General features: G+C 33.0%; 1 long non-coding RNA gene across 1 annotated transcript; it reads left to right on the forward strand.

Annotated features, from left to right (window-relative positions):
- The first annotated feature begins 11,301 nt into the window (after positions 1-11,301).
- Positions 11,302-14,971, forward strand: LOC116560970. The gene is made up of 2 exons (XR_004273241.1): positions 11,302-11,484; positions 14,306-14,971. It is a non-coding gene; the product is annotated as an uncharacterized LOC116560970 (long non-coding RNA).
- Positions 14,972-19,814: the final 4,843 nt, after the last annotated feature.

Below are 19,814 nucleotides of genomic sequence, written 5' to 3' on the forward strand. Positions count from 1 at the left end.
CATTAAGTCAGATAATGAATGTAGACATTTTTCCTGAGAGGCAGTGGAGAATTGATGACTCTTGAACGGAGAAATCATTTGAGAGTGCTTTTGAAAGACTAGCAAGCAACACTATACTGGAAAAATTCAAAGGAGAGAAGATGGTGGCAGATGTTACAATTAAGATAATATTATAATATTCCACATGAGTATATATTAACAGTCTTTGCCTTAGGAGAAAGGACAACAGAAAATAAGCAGATATTTTTAAACATTTGCTGAATATGATACATTATGTAGAGTTATGTGTTGTGTTACGTTTTACATTTTCTCATATTATTATTTAATGTTTTATTTTACATTTGTTTACTTTACCATAATTCATTTGTATGTGTTCTGTAACAATATTACCTAGTTAGGTCTTGACATCATTTTTAGGTTATTTCCAAATAAGTTAAAGTGCATATTCAAAACATCTCATTTTTGTTAATATAAAACTTATATATCTTGCCAGGTATGATCATGTAATTCTAGCATTTTGGGAGGCTGAGGTGAGTGGATTTCTTGAGCTCAGCAGTTCGAAACCATCCTTGGCAACATGGCGAAACCCCATTTCTACAGACAATACAAAAATGAGCCAGGTGTGATGGTGTGCACCTGTAGTCCCAGCTACTTAGGAGGTTGAAATGGGAGCCAGGAGGTCAAGGCTGCAGTGAGCTGTGATCACATCATTGTACTCCAGTCTGGGTGACAGAACAATACCCTGTCTCAAAAAAATTTTTAAATCTTATTCTAATTTATTAGCTTTTAAACGTTAACTAGACATGGGAAAAGAGTGAACATCTTTACTAGGTTAAAAATGGTAAGAAAATATTAAAACTAAGCATAATGTTAATAATTTTTGTGGCTAACTTAGGATGCAGTGGTTAATGTGATTTAACTTGTTGGCATTTGAGTCTTAATTAAAGGAAAGAGAATAGTTTTCTTGTAACATGACATGTTAAAGGAATTTCCTCTGGTGTGATCCATATGGTACATGGTTTATGTAGAACTTTGCAAAATGTAGTCATGGTGTGAGGAAAGCCTATATATTTTCATCAATGATGTCTAAAGCAACAGGTTTGTCAGTCAACAGGCTATTAGCAATATTTAATGCATTTTCCTATTTAGATTAAAGCTAACTTGAAATTAATAGATGATTTAAAGCATTTTTTTAATGTTTAAATTATTCTTTTTTATTGTACTTTGGGCTCTGGGGTACCTGTGCACGTACTGCGTTTTTGAAAATACATTAGTAATCTTGCTTGAAAGGATCATAAATAAAAACACATAAAATTCATGAATGTATCTTTTATGCTTTTCTGAAATTAGGACAAGGTAACAAATATACAGAAAGTTATACTTTAAAAAATACAATGTGGAAAAAATGACCAGTGATTTGCAGTTAATTTGAAATATGTATCATATTCTAATTGGAATTGTAATAATTTTTAACATGCATGTCAACTTCTTGAAAACAGGGATTTTTGTCTTATTTACATTTTGCACTCTCGGCAGTACTTTTTAGATTTTAACTTATTGCTTGATAATTACTGGTAAATTTATATCGAATATGAAGATTGTTTAGAACAAGTTAGAGTAGCTAAATAGATATGAGTTTATCATTTTATTTTGTAGTTAATTCATCACATTTTATTTTAGAGTTTGTGTTTTTGAGGCCCTGTATAACAAATTTTTTTCTCTTCCATAATATCTTCTGTAGCTTTGTAATTTTGCTTCTCATATCTAGATATTTAATCCATCTGGGGCTTATTTTCATATGTGATGTGAGTTTGTGATAATGATAAAACTCTATTTTTTAATATGAATCAATTTTCCAAAGTCATTTATTATATTGTTTTCACTTTTATTTATGATGATATCTCTACATAAATTCACACTGATTTTTGGACTCTATTAGGTCTATTTGTCTTTGCAAGTTCCATATTATTTTGATTGTAGTGGCTTCAGATAGCCTAAAATCTGTTAGAGGAAAATTTACCTTGACTTCCCTCATGTATGTTCTTTTTAATTTCTTTTGCTCATTGTAGGAACCTATTTTCCTATTTACATTTTTGGATCTTTATATATAAATTTACATTTTGATTTGTATTGATTTAAACCTATTTATTACGTAGAGAGGAGCGCCTTTAAAATATTGGTTTTTTATCACTCTATAAGCATTATTTATGGCTATATTTATATAAGTATTCTTTTAAAATATGTTTTAAAATTATTTATAAAGTACTTACATATTTTTTGTTAGGTGAATTCATATATTTTTGTGGTAGTTCTTGCTACTACATTATAATTGATTGTTTTTTATGTTGAAAACTAGCATTAATGTACATGTTCCTGGTTCCAACAAATACGTTCCTCTTTCTACTTACATTACAACAGTTTTTAATCCACTTTTTTCATAGAATTTAAGCTTTTTGAAGCCTTACCCATGTATGGCTTATCATATTACCATATTTTCAGACATACAATTTAACCCCTGTGTTTCTCATTGACATGGGTTACTCAAGCTTCTTGAGAGCAAAACATCAATTCTGAGTCTGTTGCTAATTTTCTCTATGAAAATGTCACATTCTTGTACAGAATGAAAACCTTTTTATAGTCAAAGATGCGGAATTTTCCAGGTGACAAATGTTACTTTCTTCTGTATCTTATCTCTGCAGTGCAGACATACTACATAACAGCAAGAAAATCAGATAGTTTTCCCCTTTTCAGCCACACTTGGCTGTGGTTTGCAGCATCTCTCCCTTTGAGGAGTCACTTTTACACACTGAGCCACCCTGGTAAGGCACTCCAAGAGCTCAGACTTAGAAGCTTCAGGAGAACAGTGATTCAGATCAGGAAAATCATTGTTTTTCTTTCCATCTTCAACAGTGTCTGTCAAAAATTGGGTATATAAACTAAACAGTGTCAATGATGTATACTCTCTTATATTGATTTTAAGAAATAAAGAAAAGGGGGGGGAACACAAAACCTCTAAATGTCAAAACTGTGAGGACACGACGTTGGATCCTCTCAGCTGTTTGAATGTTGGAAGCTCATATGTAAAGCTCATAAAAGGAGCTTCACACAGTAGGAAGAAGCATTAAGTCAAAAGGAAAGGCAACAGCTCTGAATTTATGTCCCCTCTTCAGATTCTTTTTGGATAAGCACTACATTTTCTTTTATTAGAACTAGTTTGAGATGCATTGATATTCTTTGCAATTCTTAAGCTTATTCTGGTACTTGAAAGCAGGGTATTATATCTCACAGGCTTTAAGTATGACTTTTTTTGTATGTCACTAGATGGATATGAATGTTCTTTCACTAATAAGTGGAGACAATCCATATTTGACAGTAAAGCAGCTGGTTAAACAATCTATTTGTGTATGTGTGTGGGAGGAGATCACATATCATACACCTACAGGGCTTGGAGGTTTCAAGAACGAAGCAGGAAAGTGTCAGACTGCATAGTTGTGTTGGCCCATTTTTATGTCCTTTAATACTGTCTTAGAAGAAACAAGGACACAGCACTACCAAGAATTATAAATGTTAGGGAGTAATGCAGGCCATTATGAGAGCTTTTGGCATTTGCTGTGAGTGATATGAAATGCCACTGAAGATTTTATTTTATTTTTTTGAGACTGACTCTTGCTCTGTCTCCCAGGCTGAAGTGCAGTGGCACAATCTTGGCTCACTGCAACCTCTGCCTCCAGGGTTCAAGCAATTCTTGTGTGTCAGCCACCTAAGTAGCTGGGATAACAAGTGTGAGCCAGCACACCTGGTTAATTTTTGTATTTTTAGTAAAGACAGGGTTTCGCCATGTTGGCTAGGCTGGTCTTGAATGCCTGGCCTCAAGTAATCTTCCCACTTAGGCCCCCCAAGGTGCTAAGATTCGGATGGTTCAAAACCACTGAATAGTTTTGAACAGTAGAATGAGATGATCTGAATAGTGATTTTAAAGGCTCACTCTTTTTTTTTTTTTTCTTAGAGAATGAAAAGCAGAAATGCAAGGAAATTCCAGTTAGAAATGTATTACGATGATGTACCTAAGAAATGATGGCAATAAAGGTCAGTTGTAGTGGATACAGTAAGAAATGGTTGCAGTTTTGGATATATGGGTCAGTCTAGACACACTCCAACTACATAAGGTAATTAGCCAGTTAGCTAGCCCAGACTGATTGTAGTTATCTGTTCTCACATGCTAATAAGGCATACCTGAGACTGGGTAATTTATAAAGAAAAAGAGGTTTATTGGACTCACAGTTCCACATGGTTGAGGAAGCCTCACAATCATGGTGGAAGGTAAAGGAGGAACAAAAACACGTCTTACATGGTGGCAGGCAAGAGAGGGTATGCAGGGAAACTCCCCTTTGTAAAACCATCAGATCTTGTGAGACCTATTCACTATCATGAGGACAGCATGGGAAGAACCCACCCCCATGATTCAATTACCTCCCACCAAGTACCTCCCACAACATGTGGGGATTATTACAATTAGAGGTGAGATTTCACTGGGGACACAGAGCTAAACCATATCACGGATCATCTGGAAAGACTAACAGATAACCTGACTTACCTGTAAACATTGAATGAACTCTTCCAGTTTCCAGGGGACTTTTGCTTGTGCTTTCAGCTCATTCAGTAGGAGTGGTGCTAGACTGAGATATTTCATAGACCTTGCTCCCCAGAAGACAGAATACTTAAATATATTTCTTTAAGGTTCTACTCTACATAATTTCCTGTTGTTATTCCAGCTAACAATGGTGCAAATGTCCATTAATTAAATACATAGATATAGTTTGCATATCTGTCTCTTCTAAGTCTCATGTTGAAATTTGGTCCCCAGTGTTGGAGATGGCATCTGGTGGGAGGTGTTTGGGTCATAGAGGCAGACACCTCATGAATGGTTTGGCATTTTCCCATGGTAATGAGTGAGATTTTACTCTAATAATTCACATGAGAGCTGGTTGTTTCAAAGAGCCTGGCACCCTATTCTCTCTTGATTCCTTCCTCTCACCACGTAATGCCTATTCCCCTTCCCTTTTCACCATGATTGAAAACTTCCTGAGGTTCACCAGAAGCATATTCTGGCACTATGCTTCTTATACAGCCTGCAGAACAATGAGTCAAATAAATTTATTTTCTTTATAAATTACCTAGCCTCAGGCGTTCCTTCATACTAAAGCAAAATAGACTAAGACGTGTATTAAGGCCATGTAGTGATAAATGTGGACCAAAAGAGACAACAGGTGGATTGTGACTTTTAATATTTGTCCCCTTTTACTTAAACCTAAAAAAAGGTCATATTAAATTTTAAAATATATTTTTTAATTGGCATTTTCTAATTTAAGCAGAATTTAAATATGTTTATAAGAATTAAGTGCGTTTTTTAGTTTGTTATAGCTATAGACTGTTAAAGAGTATATTTCTTTTAATCATGCAGAATCATATACTGTTCTTTCTTGAGAATTGTGTGATCACACTCATTAAATTGTACATGTGAGAAGAATGAGTGCTAATTATGTTTACAATAAAAATAATATGTAAATAAAATATGCCATCACTAATGAAAATTAAGAACATTAAGAAGGGTCTATGCTATGCTTATTATAGCAAGTCATGTTAATTCGGACCAACATTTTTTCACCTGTAATCTAATGAGAAAGATATTTTAATGTAATTTTAGATGGATATAGAAAAGGAATTAGACAATATTGTATTTCTTATATTTAGGAATAATTACTGCTGGGTTTATATATTTTAATGAAGAAAATTATTGATTAAAAAACAATTGGCCAAATGTTTCTCCATATTTTGTCTAATTAATAATTTATATTTTCCTAGGTTAAACATCTTTGAAAGCTATTTTCTTACATACACTATTAATATTTTGTAAACAACTGTTTGCAAAACTTACAAATATGAGATTCCAATCCAAACCTCAGCAGAAACTTTCCTCAGAAGTTGGCAAGCTGATTCAAAAATTAATAAAGAAATGTGAAAGACCTAGAAAAGCCAAAATAATTTCAACAAAGAAGAGTGAAACTCAAGGATTTACCCTACTTCAAAGTTGTATATGGTTTCATTAAAAAAACTCATTTTGTATAATTTAATATAGCTTAATTTTTTTCTCTGTAAAAAACTCCTGCTTTCTTTGTAAGATTGATTATTTGATACTGTTGTAATTGTGCATGGTATTTTATTTTCCATTATATTTGCTGTTACTGGTATAGCATGCTATTACTAATAATTTCTAGTAAATTACTTATATAGAGTAATGCTATTCATTCTTCACATATTTAAGAATTTGGCTGAACCTTCTCATTTGTTCTCATGTGTCATTGATTAATTTTAGTGTTGTATAATTATGATTATTGAATATCATATGGTCATCTGAAAACATGCTTCCAAATATACAAAGTGATAACTTATGGAATTACATGGAGAAATGTATAAATCAACGTAAATAGTTGGATATTTTAACACACTTATCTCAGAAACTATTAGACCAGGCAGATATAGGATAGTTATAGGAAAATAATAGCAACATTCATTATGTAGTATTTATACCAGATACTGTTCTAAGCAATTTGCCTATATTAATTTATTTAAATTGCATAGAAAACATATGATATAGATGTATCAGTCTGCTCTCACATGGTTATAAAGACATATCCAAGACAAAGTAATTTATAAAGGAAAGAGGTTTAATTGACTCATAGTTCTGCATGGCTGGGAGGCCTGAGGAAACTTACAATCATGGTGAAAGGTGAGAGAGAAGCAAAGGCAGGTCTTACATGGTGGCAGGCAAGAGAGAGCAAATGAGTGAAGAGGAAAGAGCCTTTTTAAAAAGCATAAAATATCATGAGAACCCACTAATTATCAGGAGAGCAGCATGGAAAAACTGCCCCCTTGATTCATTCACCTCCCGTCCGGTCCCTCCCTCCACATGTGAGGATTATGGCAATTACAATTCAAGATGAGATGTGGGTTCTTGAACGAAGCCTCAATAAAACCAAGAACTCTGTTTATTTGGTTTACTATTGTATCCCCATTTTAAATTGTGATTGTAAAGCATTAGGTATGCAGTATCTATTTCTCATGTAAATAACACATTTATAGAAAACATTGAAGAGGTATTAACAACCCAGGTGATAGGTTTCATGTTAAATGTCTCAGATGTGGGTTACATAATCATGACAAGAATCCCATGTCATGAAGAGAAACTGCTAGCTTATAAGTGGCAAAGATAGGATTTGACCTTGGGTAGTCTCATTTCAGAGACTGTGCAATTAATCATCATACCAAACTATCAAAGCATGAGAAATGTGCTTTAGTGTTTAAAGTAAAATGTTACTATCTCTTCTCTGCATTTTTCATTCTTTCACATAAAAAAGAGCAATGCAATTTACATTTACATTACCCTGGCTGAGAGACAGCTGAAAGTTTTGTTTGTTCTTTGATTGTTAATTTTATCAGTACCTTGGAATATATGCCTTCTCCAACATGCTAAAAGTTGCTATTACACATATTTTTTTTCTGAATGCGGCATGATGAATTAAAAATTATAGCTTATTAGGATCTCAGACCTGTCAACCTTTTATTTTTCATTATTTATGGTTTGCATTGCTATTCACTATACTCTGTGAAATTCCAGGCTCAGATTTTTCTTCCTTAGTATTTGTATGGTATATTTATGCATATTTCACTTAATTTGTGCTTTCTGAACATTTTTCTACTTTACAGTGTAATTTTAATTCTAATTTATAAGGCATGTATAAACTCTAGTTTCTGAGAAGAAAATGCAAAATAATATTCATTAGTTGGGATTTATTCAGAAACTGACAGTATAATTTGGTCATAAAGTCCTGAGCTAATATTTTTCTGCTTTCTCTGAGAGACTGAATATACAGACAATAGTCACACCATATATAAAAAGAGAACTCTGACCCTCATCCTATAGCAACCAGTTCAGGAAGCAGAACAACAATCCCAGTAGCCATTGGCCCAAAGCAGCCAAGACATGATCAATAAGTGACAGCTTCTCTAATTTTTGCTCCTACTTCCAACTTAGGACCAATGAGAGAAAGTCAAATATGCTTCCATAACCAATCACAGAGCATGCCCTTGATTGTAGTTAGCCTGCCTATAGCTTTCCCATGGCAACAGCCTCCAATCAGAGCATATTTGCTGTCTTCCTTTTATTCTATACAAAACTTAGCCACTTGTGTGCCTGCTTTTGAGTCTCTGCCAAACACAAGGAATGGTGTCTCCCTCCATTGCTATATGGGAAGCTCTGAATCAATAGCCCTTGCTTGTTCTCATTTAGGTGGATTTTGTTTCTTTCTATAGTTCCTTTATTAGTACCTTGACAATTTAATTTTAGTTACTTTTAGATTATACATCCAAAATGTATTAAGAATGTGGACTTTCATGTATACATTGTATTTTTGACAGTTTAAATATAGAGGAAGTGCAGTCAAAGATGCAGCCCCAGAGTCCTGGGCCAGCCGTGCTCGTGTGCTTTTTTGGCATTCCTAGCACAGGTGCCTCCATGCAGAGGCCTCATTATGAGGGGACTGAGGCTGGATATATTTCAGGTGCTTCTACTGAAACCTTATCAGGAAGGCTTGACTAGATGTTTTCTCCACTCTGCCTTAATAGTTTCCATTCCTGGCACATTCCTCTCACCTTCCTTCTGGCTACCTGGGTGTATAAGAAGGTTTTCACTGTTTTCAGGATTATCAGCCATGAGACTATTCCCCTACTTGCACTGCAAGGCATCTGACTGACCCTTGCCCAGAACGATTTTGTGGAGGAAAATGTAACACTGGGAGCCTGAACTTTTTTTCTTTCTCTTTGCCTCTCACCTTCACCGTTGAAGTGCTATGGGCTGAATTGTGTTTCCTCCCTCACCAGTTTGTATGTTGAAGTCCTAACCACCAGTAGCTCAGAATATGACTGTCTTTAGAGATAAGGTGTTTAAAAAGGTAATTAAAGACAAATGAGGTCTTTGGGATGGATCCTAATCTAATATGATTGGTATTTCTATAGGAAGAGGAAATTAGGGCAAAGCCACCCATACAGGGAGGGGCATGAAAGACATGGGGAAAAGATGATCATCTACAAGCCAAGGAGACAGCCCTCAGAAGAAACAATCCTGCCAACACATTAATCTCAGAGACACAGCTTGAGGAACTGTGAAAAATTAAATTTCTGTTGTTTAAGCCACCCAGTCTGTGGTGCTTTGTTATGACAGCTCAAGCAAATAAATACACGTGGTAAATGAATAAAGATTTCATTGTGTCTTTTGGTTTGGCTCACCCCAATCACTACCTCAATACCTGGCCACTAAATTCCTTTTGTCTTAATTGTATAAATGGTATCTTGGGAAGAGCATTTTTTAAAATGGAGTCATAATTTATGTTTTTACTTTTATATTTCATGTTTTATTTAGCCTATGTAAAATTTTTTTTACAAGATCACAAATTTTTCCTTTCTTTTTCTTTTAGAAATTTTTCATTTTAAAAATTAAATTTGTGCATGGTGTAAGATGGGGAGAATGCTCAATCTTTCTTTCTTTTTTTTTTGGACAGGATCTCACCCTTGCTCAGTGGTGCCATATGGCTTACCGCAGCCTCGACCTCCCAGGCTCAGGTGATCCTCCCATCCCAGCCTTCCATGTAGGTAAGACTACAAGTGGACATCACCATGCCCAGCTAATATTTGTATGTTTTGTAGAGACGGGGTTTCACCCTGCTGCCCAGGCTAGTCTTAAACTCTTGGGCTCAATTGAACTGTTTGCCTCAGCCTCCCAAAGTGCTAGGATTACAGGCATGAGTTACTGTGCCCAGCTCTCAATCTTTATCCACACAAATTAAATGAAATAACTTTGGCACCTTTGTCAAAAATAAGTTAACTGTACATGAGGAGGCCTACTTCTGTATGCTTCATTCTATTACATTGATTTACATATCTGTCTTTTCACTAATAACATAGTTTTAATTTTTGTAGCTTTATTCTTGAAGGCAGAATAAGTCTTTCAACTTTCTCTTCTTATTTAGTATCATTTTTTGGAATCAATTAATCAATTTGTGTAAGTAGAATTACATTTACTATATAGTTCATTGGGATGGTTATCTTAACACATTGAGTGATTTAGTCCATGAATATTCTGTATTTCTCCATTTACTTAGGTCATCTTTTTTCTCTCATTTATGATTTGTAGATTTCATTGTAGAGATCTTATACATTTTTTTGTTAGACTTCTTCCTATTTTATATTTTGTGTTGAAACGGTAAATAAACTTTTGAATACTTTATTTTATGATAGTTTGACACTAGTCAATAAAAATACAATTCTTTTTGTATTTGACATTCTGTCTTTAGACTTTGACACATTCCTTTATGAGTTCTAGTAGTTTTTTATGTGTTTGTCTTAGATTCTACAGAATTTTTCTTTTTCTTTCTTTCTTATTTTTTTTTTTTTTTTGAGACAGAGTCTCACTCCGTCACCAGGCGCCAGGCTAGAGTGCAGTGGCATGACCTCAGCTCACTGCAACCTCCTCCTCCCGCATTCAAGCAATTCTCCTGCCTCAGCCTCCAGAGTAGCTAGACTACAGGCGCACGCCACCACACCCAGCTAATTTTTTTGTATTTTTAATAGAGAAGGGGTTTCACCATGTTGGCCAGGATAGTCTCAATCGCTTGACCTCGTGATCTGCCTACCTCGGCCTCCCAAAGTAGAATGTTTCTATTTAAATAATTACACCATCTGTAAAAAGTTTACTTCTTCCTTTCCTGTTTGTCTTTATTTTGTACCTTATTATAAAAATTACAACCACCATCCCAGAAAAATTTTGAATAGGAATGGTAAAAGTAGGCATTATTACCATATTCCTGATTTCAGGAGGAAAGGAATCAGGTTTTCCCCACTTGAAAAGCAAAGTCTGTAGGTGTTTCTCAGATTCATTTTATCAGGTTGAGGAAGAAGGTCCCTATTATTGCTAATTTGTTGAGTGTGTATTGTAAATGAGTGTTGCCTTTTTTCTGAAATTTTATGTATGCATTTAAATGCACCAATATTTTTATCATTTATTTCATTAATATTAATTAAATTAATTAATATTCTTTATTATTTCATTATAACAATATATATCATAATAATATATAATGTAATAGAATATTATAATACCAATATCATATTATTAATATTGTTAATTAAATCTATTAATTTGTTAATTAAATCAATTTTGAATATTAAGCTAATCTTTTATTCCAGAGATAAAGTCTACATGGTCATGGTATATTATCCTTTTAAGCAGTGATGGTAATTTTTAATTTCAGTTTTCACATATTCATTGGTAATACAGTCATCCCTTGGTATCCATCTAGGACTGGCTCCAGGACCCCTTCAAAATCTACAGATGCTTTAAATCATCTCTAGATGATACAATGTAAATGCTATGTAAGTAGTTGTTATACTGTATAGCTTAGATCAGTGGTCCCCAACATTTTTGGCACCAAGGATTGGTTTCGGTTTCATACAATAAATTTTTTTCATGAATGTGGATAAATAGGGATGGATGGTTTCTGGATGAAGCTGTTCCACCCCAGATAATCGGATAGGCATTATACTCATAGTTGTAGCCTAACTAACATTTTGTAGGCTTTATAAAATCAAGAAGGAGCCTTTTAAGTTGCCTTTTAAGATAAGTTATTTTAAATTTAAATTAAGCTTAAGTTTTATGTTGTTAACAATTATTGGCCGGGCGCGGTGGCTCAAGCCTGTAATCCCAGCACTTTGGGAGGCCGAGGCGGGTGGATCACGAGGTCAAGAGATCAAGACCATCCTGGTCAACATGGTGAAACCCCGTCTCTACTAAAAATACAAAAAATTAGCTGGGCATGGTGGCGCGTGCCTGTAGTCCCAGCTGCTCAGGAGGCTGAGGCAGGAGAATTGCCTGAACCCAGGAGGCAGAGGTTGCGGTGAGCCGAGATCGCGCCATTGCACTCCAGCCTGGGTAACAAGAGCGAAACTCCGTCTCAAAAAAAAAAAAAAAAAAAAAAAACAATTATTTATTGTACCACTTGGCAATTTTGGAAATATTCTTTAATTTGTTCTGAAGTCTCAAACCTCTGGGGATATAAAACTTGTGATAAATACGTATCTGCTGAGCATTTAGCAGCTCAGACAAGTTGACAAGAATGCTGACACACCCATAATACAGAATTTCTCCAAATACAAGATAGTAAACATGTTTAAATGAACTGAAATCAATTTGAGTTTATATTATAAAAAGATAATGGATGCAATATTGATGAGAACATGTAAGTTCATTGGAAAGTGCTATGTAAATATCTTCTTTCTCTATTAATTTATAAGCTTTCCTTTTTATTCATTTTCCTCCTCCTTTTGTAAACTTGCTTCCCAAATATGGTGTATTATTGTAATAATAATGACTTTATTCTGACAGTTATTCTGTAAAATTTACCCTTTTTCACAGTCCAGCAAAACAGAAAGATTGCAATTGATTAGATATATAGTATTAGGCTATTCTCCTTCTTCTGAAATTAATGGTGTCACATCTCATAGAATACTATTTTCTTTCCTATGTATCTTATATAGTTATTAAATATAGTGATATGTATAATAATATAACATTATATATATATAATATAAACTGTTGAATGGTACACAAATATAAGCTATAAGTATTTCAATGAAATATTAACACAATACTATTCAAGCATTAGTATATGTAAATTTAAGATACATACCTCAATTCATAAATAACTGATGCCTTGATTTTTAATATCAAAATATTAGTGAAATAATATGGTTCCAGGTTTGTAGTCAACGTATCACTGTTGAATAATTGTTTAGTTTCTCCAGTGTACAACATTAAACAATGTTTAATGATAGAATCTTATAGATTTAGTCGATGCTAAAAAATTCAGTTAGCTCTGAAGACACTTTGGAAAATTTTTGTAGTAGTCTAACTTGTGATAGTTAACAACAAAAGAAGTTTGTATGAGGGGGGTTGTGAGCGTCTCATTGGAACATGTTCTATCTATTTCCACAACCCCTAACTACTAAAAACATAACAACCTTAAAATACACAATATCGTTTTTTTGTATCAACTGTATGGATTTATTAAATTTCTTTCTCTATATAATTAAAGAATGCTCTGGAATCTCTGCCTACATTGAGAAGTAGAAATTAATTGTCTGCAGTAGCAGAAATGGACCACATTCTGTCACTTACCTGGTATCAGTGACCCAAGTGAAATGAGATAGTTTCTTCGTAGTGAATTCAAAAGGAAAGCTCTTAAATGTTTTCCACAGAAATTGTAGTATGCCCTTCTCAATATAATATTGCTAATACAGTGGCAACCTAATTTCCCAGAGAGTTGCACTTTAGCCATACCACCTGCAAGGCTCTACCAATAGCTACAGTTTTGATTTTAAATAGAGATAGTCATTTTTGTAAAGAAGTAAATTGCTTTATTACTGATGTTGCTTGTCTCATTTATTGAAACACTCTTTCACAAGTGGAGAATGCAGCTGTTTTTTTTTTTTTCCTTACATTACAATCAAAGATAAATCATAGGAGAAATACATTAGAGAATAAATAGTTTATCAAGTGTTTAAAATTGGCTGTCAGCAAGTTAGAAATATATAATTTTCAAGAAATTAAAATATAATGTAAATCAAGATATGCTGATTATGATTTATTATCCTAATTGTGTTATGTTATTTTGCAACTTTTGTTATTTTGGTTAAAGACAAACAAAATACTCATATTTCAAACTTTTAAAGAAAATTGAAGGTTGCCAATTTTGGAACTTTTTTTGTAGTCCTCTACAAAAGATGATCTGATGTAAAATTTATTTAAGTATACATAATTGTATCAAGCCTGGCACTTAGTAGCTATAGGAAACATGAAAACACAAAAACGATTGTTGTTGATTATATGATGAGCCATTTAGGAACATCAAAAAGTGGTTTTCTAAACCTCACTTCCCAAGTCATTAAAAAGCTAAACTCACATATATTTCATTATTTATTTTGTTTCTTTATACATGTCCTTTTATTTGTTTTCTAATGTCTGGTATGTTTAGGTTTAGTGGATTCAAGCTCAAAGGGAATTTATATATACAAGAAATGTGTATAATACGTCTTCCCCTTCTATCTACGACAGAGTAATCGGTTAAATTTACTTTCTCTCCTTCTGCAAAAATAAGATCAAAAGACAGAAAGATATATATGAACTAATTTTTTTCAGGCATTGGACAAAATGCAGTATAGGACTATGATTCTTTGAGAAGTGTTAAAAACAAAGGTATGTCCTGTAAATTCTTTTGAATTATTATCTGAAAACGGTTTTCTCACTGCAGTGCAAGACAGGGAATGCAAACAAAGCCTGACGTATTACTGAGTTAAGAAAACAGAACTTTGTGTTTTGAGTAGCTTAGTGCCAGAGAGCTGGGATTGGGAGAGATTGATAGAGAATTCTGAAGATGTGCTGAGAGAGTCCCTTGACGCTATGGCTGGCTGGGTACTGATCTGTACAGATATATGTATGTATGAAAGAATACCACTGAACACCAGGGAAAGAACCATAAGAAAACAGTAAGCCAAACAATTCCTAGATTCCACAAATAGTTTTGGACATGCTTAGCCAAAATGTAATGAATACACAAATACTGGGAAGAATTCCCAGAAAGGTATTGTGTTAGTATAAGGCAAATAAGTTCTATACAAGCAAGCCTAAAATAAAGTAAACTGACTCTCAGTAACTTAATTGTGTACCAGCACAACAGAGCCCAATACTATTAAAAAGAATAACAAAATCTAGCTATCATCAATATAAGGTTTACAGTATCTGGCATCCAGTCAAAAAATGCCAAAAAAAATCAACCAGGAAAATATAACACAGTTCATAGATAATTCAATAGCTCAAAAGAAAACTAAAAATAACACAGATAGTAAAATTAGTATACAAGAGTTTTTAAAAAGCTGTTAAATATGCTAAATGTATTCAAGAAGACAGAAAAAAACATAATTATCATCAAAACTAGAAAAATATATATTCCTTAGATAAAAATATACAATACTATAAAAAAATTCAGTAGACCTGAAGACATAATAATGGATATGATTCCAATGAAACATAAAAAAATTGAAAAAATTCTCACAGTATACCAATTTCCTATAAGAATGTATCAAGTTGTGCAATGGAATTATAATTAGGCCCCATTGAAGAAAAGAAAAGAGAATAGTTACAAAAATAATAATTAAAAGCTTGTCAATTTTTTTTAAAATGATAAGCTCCCAATATAAGAAAGAAGCTTAATGAAAAAATCTCTAAAAGAGCCAGAGAAAAATAATATACTATGTACAAAAATAAACTGACAGTAGGCTTCTTGTTAAAAATAATTCATAAAAATGTATCTTAAAGTTATTGAGAAAAAAATCTAATTAATTCTATATTCATCAAAATATTTTTTGAAAAATAAAGGTGAATTAAACATTTTTTAAACAAAAGCTGATTTGCAGACCTATACTGCAAGAAGTGTTAAAGGACATTTTGTCATCAGCAGGTAAATAATAGCAAATGGCATTTGCATCTACACAAAATAATAAAGAGCATGAGAAATGTTAAATATAGCAATAAATACATATTTAAAAAATCTTTTAAAGATAATTGTTCAAAGTGTTAACTATGTGTTATGTATTTTAATATATATAGAATTTGGCTGTGTGCAGTGGCTCATGCCTGTAATCCCAGCACTTTGGAAGGCCAAGGCAGGTAGATCACTTGAAGTGAGGAGTTCTAGACCAGCCTGGCTAATATGGTGAAACCCCCTCTCTGCTAAAAATACAAAAATTATCTAGATGTAGGGGCCTACATTTGTAATCTCTACTACTTGAGAGTCTGAGGTAAGAGATTTTCTTGGACCTGGGTGACAGAGGTTGCAGTGAACCAAGATCATGCCACTGCACTCCAACCTGGGCAACAGAGTGAGAACATCTGGATACAACAGATGCTGGAGAGGATGTGGAGAAATAGGAACACTTTTACACTGTTGGTGGGAGTGTAAATTAGTTCAACCATTGTGGAAGACAGTGTGGTGCTTCCCCACGGACCTAGAAATAGAAATTCCATTTGACCAAGCAATTCCATTACTGAGTATATATCCAAAGGATTATAAATCATTCTATTGTAAAGACACATGCACACGTATGTTCATTGCAGCACTGTTTACAATAGCAAAGACCTGTAACCAACCCAAATGTCCATTGATGATAGACTGGACAAGGAAAATGTGGCACATAAACACCATGGAATACTATGCAGCAATAAAAAACAATGAGTTCATGTCTTTTGTAGGGACATGTATGAATCTGGAAATCATCATTCTCAGCAAACTGACACAAGAACAGAAAATCAAACATCGCATGTTCTCACTCATAGGCGGGTGTTGAACAATGAGAACACAGGGAGGAGAGCATCACTCACTGGGGTCTGTTGTGGGGGCCAAGGGAGGGACAGCGGGGGAGTTGGGGAGGTAGGGGAGGTATAACATGGGAGAAATGCCAGATGTAGGTGACGGGGGGATGGAGGCAGCAAACCATATTGCCATGTGTGTACCTATGCAACAATCCTCCATGATCTGCACATGTACCCCAGAACCTAAAGTACAATTTTAAAAAGTTTTAGAGGTGTAACTTATGTAAAATAAATTTAATCCATTAACAAGATAAGACGCTATGAAATCTGAGTTCTAATATACCTGTGGAACCATTACCACAATTATGACAAGCATCTTTATCATGCCAAAGATTCCTTATACACCTTTTCAACCTATCTCTTTATGTGCTCCTGGCTGCAGACAAGCCTCTTGTCACTATATATTTTTTTAAATTTTCTGGATTTTTAAAATTTTCTGGATTTTTATATAAGTGAAGTTATGGAGTATGCACTACTTTTGTCTATTTCATCTCACACAAGAAAAGTTTCAGAGATTCATCCGTGTTGTATTTATCAGTAGTAATTCATTTCCTTTTACTTGTTGTATTGTATATCATCACACAGACATACCATAAATTGAAACCCATTTTCCTGCTAAACATTTTATTATATGCTTATTGGCCATTCATCAATCTTTGATTTGCCAAGTGTCTGTTAAAATATTTTTCCTACTTCTAAAAAAACTTCTTTTACACTAGATGACAAAGAAAATTTCTAATATTTTTCCAGAAATTGTCTAATTTTAGCTTTTACATTCAGAGCTATGATCCATTTTGAGTAAAGTTTTATATATTATGTAAGATAAGAGTTGGTGTTCAGTATGTAAGAGTAAATTTTGTGGTATCAATTTATGTGTTTTCTATATATGACTAGCTAATTATCTCAACATGTCTGTGGTCTTAATTAAATATCTGACTACTATTTAACTGTGCTGGCACCAGGATGCAAACTGCTCAGGGATTGAAAGCCTATGATATTCGAACTATGAGGCATTGAACTATTAAGCGTATTAAACTATGTAGTGTATTGAATTATTTAGTGGCAAATGTAGCTCCAAATAAAGGACCTCCAATTTTATGAGTTTTTTTCTTCCCATTACCACAGAGTAATAATGTAGTAACTAACTCCTTTCCCCAAAAAATATTCTCCCCAAATTAACTGAGGTAGGCAGCCTTGTGTTTGTATTCTTTTATTACATCTTTGCTCTAAACATTTCCAAAACAGTGTGGGAGTGGTAAATGTTTCTTTTTCTCACTCACAGCTCTATTCAAGTTAGACAAAACTGCCTTATTTTCTAGATTTGGTATATACTCTCTTATTGAATAATAAATTATTCAGAAAATTTTCAAATCTTCCTTAACGTCTTTTACTGATGTTTCATATCCAGTATTATAAAAAGTTTTCATAAATATTAATTGTAAAATGTTCTACTAGTCATCCAAAATCCTATTTTAATTTATATTAATCTATTTTTACCTTGATATAACTTAAAATTGTAACAGCTGTCATATGGTAACAGTAACATAACGTATCCTTTATTAATTTAGTCCTTACCTCATGTAATGTTTATGGACTAACTTGAACGAGAATATGTTGCTAATGTATCTCTCCTTTTATTAGACTCTAACTTGTCACAGGGTTTTAAAATGTGTTGGCTTTGCATATTTATTAAGAATTCATTAGAAGAGAGTTTTGAAGCATGATTTTCACCTATGAAATTCTTGAAACAGGATAAATTATTAACATTGTCTTTTTGTTCTTACGTAAAATTTTTAGTTTAAATATTAATAATCTAACTTTCAGTGAAATGCAATGAAATTTTAATTAGTTTGTGTAAATGAGTTAATCATATTGATTATTGTAATATAGTAAACATCAGAGCAATGCACTTATCACCTAATATGCTGTCTTAATAATTAAAGATTAACTTCCAGCTTATTCAAAACATAGCATATAAGCATAACATTTAGCAATTCACACATCAGTATAGAATGTGACAATTTAATGAAGCATACCAGAACTATCCAAACAATTATCAAAAAATTATCAGAAAAATTAAATTGTTTTGTTGTTCATTTTTGTCTTTGTGATGTTTATTTTACTTAGGAAAATGTATTTTAAAAATCCTGACTTATATCCAGAAATGTATAGAGAAAGCTTCTAAATTTTTCCTACTTCATGCAGTTGTATAACCTATTGTTTAAGGGGGTATTGCAACTTAGAAGCTAGAAAGCTGTACAAGCAAGAAATACAAATGAATTTCCTGTTTCAGAATTTACTCACCCAAACGCATTTGATGTACTGAGAGAAATGTGACTTGGAAATAGAAATTGTTTTTACTAAAACAATTATAACTTCTCCAGAGGAGAAGTGAGACATAATTCTTCTAGTAAAATTGTTTAATTTACCATAATTTTAAGCATTTCTGTGGTTAATGATGTTTGACAGTTTTGGCATTAAAATGTAAGATATTATTTAACATTAAAAATCATATGAAAATAATTGATAAATAAGGAATGATGATTTCCATGCTACCAAAAATTTAATTTTATTTATTAATTTTAAAATTAGAAATACTTTACAAAAGAAAAAAAAGTGATACTCAGAGCTAACATAATTGTTTTGATTCCCCATAATTCATTTCAGACTTCATGCATATTTATAAATGTTTCTTTATATATTTTGATATGTGGCCTCCCAATTCTTTTCCAAAATGTTGATATAATTGTCATTTATATTCTGATTTTCATTAATATTTAGCCATATTTTTATTATAAAAGATATAACATTTATATTTTCATTTTCTGACAATTTATTGTAATTTCTACAGAACTGGTTTTATATTTAAAAATTATGTAATTGGGTATATTTAGATATGCTTTTAATGTACTTTTCTATTATGCATTGCTTACATTAGTCATATCTCTTTTTACAAAGTATTGTGATTAACAGTTTGTGTATCTTTCTTGTGTGTTACAGTGAGCCAAAGGCTACAAGTGTTCTACTTATTCTTGTATTACCTCCCTGTGCACGGTGCCTGAGACATAGTAGAAGCTCAGCAAATATTTGTCACAATCTCCTTCAGCACATTAAATAACATTATAAGTCCAAAATCCTACATGGGGTTCTATTTAGTTTTTAACTTAGTTTTTAGATGAAAAAACTGGTTTTAACTTAGTTTTCAGCACCTGTAGTTCTTATGTACTGGGCTAATAAATCATTACCACTCTCTCGTATCTCTTATCTCTGACCTTTCTAG

This window comes from Sapajus apella, unplaced genomic scaffold (assembly GCF_009761245.1).
Source record: "Sapajus apella isolate SASKATOON/1434 unplaced genomic scaffold, GSC_monkey_1.0 scaffold28, whole genome shotgun sequence".
In the NCBI taxonomy this organism is placed as follows: Eukaryota; Metazoa; Chordata; class Mammalia; order Primates; family Cebidae; genus Sapajus; species Sapajus apella.